Source organism: Bombus impatiens, unplaced genomic scaffold (genome assembly GCF_000188095.3).
Source record: "Bombus impatiens unplaced genomic scaffold, BIMP_2.2 scf_0152, whole genome shotgun sequence".
Taxonomy (NCBI): Eukaryota; Metazoa; Arthropoda; class Insecta; order Hymenoptera; family Apidae; genus Bombus; species Bombus impatiens.
This window is the reverse complement of record NT_176571.1, coordinates 780,053-783,555: the sequence shown is the minus strand read 5'-3', so window position 1 is coordinate 783,555 and position 3,503 is coordinate 780,053.

Sequence of the window (3,503 nt, the reverse complement as noted above, 5' to 3'; positions counted from 1 at the left end):
GGCTGGCTTCGAGCCGTTGCCGAGAGCCGGGACACCCCCTCTCCTCGTCATTCCTCTTACTCTGCCGCCAGCTAACCCCACTCCGCGGAAGCACGAGACCAACCCCTGCCACGGAAAGCGTGGATCCTGTGCCCTTATGGGGCCATACTCCAGGGTACCTAGAACGGTATAGTCACTCCTACGGATCTCCTTAACCCGCCTCCATCCTTCTGAAATCCATCTTACGCCAGCATGGTCAATGCTCGACGAAAACCACGCCGATGCTGTCTAACGTTATTGAGATCGTCACATCGGCGGTTAAATGATATCACCATGCTAATTGGCAGATGTCGCTAGGGTGACGCGGCTTTTATCGTATTTGGAGGTTCCTCTTAGTAATAGATGCGTTAGATCGTTCGGGCAAAGCTGCGTATTCGTTAAATGTGCGGATATTTACACAATGCGTCTAATTAAAATACGCAACGTATCTAAGGTAAAATAATTGATTTAAGTAGCGAAACAAATCTCTATTTAGAAACCATTATCGTATTTCCGCTGATGAAACCATAAATTTCTAGAGAAATTCGCAGTGTAATTACGAATGAATAGAGCGATGTGCGAAGGTACGGTGGAATAGCCATTTAACAATATACAGCGAGTAAATAGAAAATGTCGTACGAGCGTGACTCGCTCGCGAAATATCAAACTCTTGTTTATTTCTCGAATTCACGTTACTAATGCAAATATTCTATTTTCGTTGGTCCACTGGTCCATTAGGCTGGTAATATTCTTTGTTAAAACGAGGTTATCAATGGAGCAACTATTCACGGTCGATCGTCTATCGGCGAGCGTGATTATCAGAATGTCTGGTCGGCCGCTGTGCACACGGAATCACGCGTTACGTAAGACGTTTCGACGCGGACCAAATTGAAAGTAATGGCTGCGGCGTTCTTTCACCGCGTGTTTATATTAGTGCTCTACAAGTGTCTCACTGCACTCGGTCAAGTACGTCTACCCGCGATCAGCTGCGTGGAGCAAAGCATATAAAGCGCCGAGTCATTACACAAAGAGCACACTCACTCTGTTTTGCCGTGCTACGACAATGTAGGATGGCGAGGCTTCTCTCGACCAGCCGTTTTACCGTTTAGCATTTTACTTTTGCTAGTCGAGACTGAAAGATGCTGAATACAGCAATTCGACAGTGGAATCTGCAGCGAAAGTAATTTCATAAAAGAAGGTATACTTAATAAAATCAGGTAGACGTAAATTAAATAGAAGAAATTTTAGAAAGGTTAGAAAAATAGTAGTTAAATTTCAGAAATCAGTTACCCATTTCGAGCAACACAACTGTGCCACGAGAAGCCATGAAAAATACTCGAGGAATAAGAAGAATATCGTGTGCCATTAAAGGGGCGATAATAAAGAAGAATAGAATAGAAGAATAGCGGAACACGAAGGGGTGGCAATTGAACGAGCCCTGAGAGCGCGTCACCTGTTTTTCCCCCGGTTTTGCGCTTCCTCGAGTCGAGGCTTTTTCGTTAAGCAAGATACGACGCCACAGTTATTTTTCTATTTCTCTTACGGCCACTTGCTGCCTCTCCAGGACGAAAGGAACGCCGCGTCGAGTGGAATCTGCGAAGGGGGTTGAAGGAGCTTGCGGATGACGTAAAACGAGAGCAAAGAGGGTTGTGCGGACGTTGTCTTCTCGTTTTGCGGATCGAACTCTGTCTCCACCAACCTACGCTCGCTCTAAGCTTCCGTCTTCCTCGTTCAACCCCTGTCCACCCCCGCGACACCGTCTTCTGGTAACATTTCTTCTTTATCCAACATTCAGCCGCGCACGTCTTGCCGGTTCTCTGCTCGAGCCCTCGTCGCTCCTCTTCTCTGCTCTTCCGGCGAAACACAATCAATCACATTTGCCGGTGAGCCGGCATGACACCCCCCTTTTACACCCACAGCCACCCCTGCACACGTAGTTCGTCAACGACGATTCCCTCTCGTTCTCCCTCGCCATCTCCCTTCCACGCGATCGTCGCGATCTCCCAAATGACGATTATCGTGAGATCGCCCATGAGAGCTCACCGACATGCGCCACGTGCGCCACGAGGGCTTCCAGTGCAACTGACCAATTAAACATGAAACTTTCTGTCACCCTTTTGGTTCACACTCTATATGGATTTTCTAGGATTTCTTGTCATTCGACTTCTTGGATAGTTAAAGTAACGTAATTTAGTGCTGGAGTTCTTGTAGGAATTCTTCTCTTACTTGTATCCAAGCTACCAATATGCTATTTTGTAAGTGTAATATTCTTTAATTAGTAGAAAGTTGTACATACAATTAGCGTCTTTTCTCTAGCGAAGAAAGTGGTGTATCAAGAGAATTTAGATTTCCTTTTGTCTTTATGGTTTTATTCTATTTATCCATTCGAAACTGATGTCACACCAGGTATATACCTTTTTTGTATATAATTTAGCACACGCGAAGATATGATACATATCTTCAGGTTTTTCAAGAAGATATGCAATAATAAACTATTGCGTGATAAAATCTTATACAAACACTGTAAGAAGGTTAATTGAATGTTAATTGTATTGATTAATTAACCTGTACGATACATCATTGTTATAAAAATGTCTTCTTTACTGAGAAGAATATCAACTACATGAATTGTAGGGAAACTGACATACAAATGATGACAACATTTTTATGTCTCTTTTACAGCGACACGGAAAAAAGAATTTCTTCGCTTGTCGGGAACGTTTTCCAGTGAAAACCCGTTTGGCTGGAATTCCCCGGCTAAGTTTGCAACCGGAGGCGTCGCGCGCTATGAACCATCGAGTTCCGTCGTGATAATGATAAATGAGAACGCAGTAGTTTACGATTTAATATCAATCCACCCGGCCGGCTGCTTATTATCGGCCATTAGGAAAGTTTTAATAACGCAATACGCCGCTGCCCGACCTGGGGGTGGAACCGTCGCGATTTATCACTTTCATCGCTTTATTACTGGCCTGTTACGCTTTACTTGTTGATCGTTCGCGACAACATCACGAATCACCAGGAAATTTGGAGATTTTTTTTCCTATTTTCGGCGTTCCCTGTTCACTAAATTATGTCATCCGATAGATAGATCGTTTAGGGTCACGATAAATAAATATCGAGTATCGAACGAGTACGAAAACAGGGTGAGTAGGACACAGAGCGAAGAGAAGAACTTTCGTTGTTTTATTCGACGACAATCAACAATGAAGAAATTGAAGAAATTATTATTACTATTATTATTACTATTATTGTTATTATTAACATGTAACGTTTAAGAAATTGCGGACTGGTTTGAGCGTGTACAAGTAATGGAATCGCCATGGATATAGATCTTTAAGGGAAATAAGTTTTTATCAAAAACGCTTACGCTCGCTGTATCGACAATCAGTAGTTGTTCATCTACATCTCTTTATACATTCAGTGACATGATAATTTACAACTTCTGAGAATTTACAATGCAACGGTGCCTCATTTATAATCGC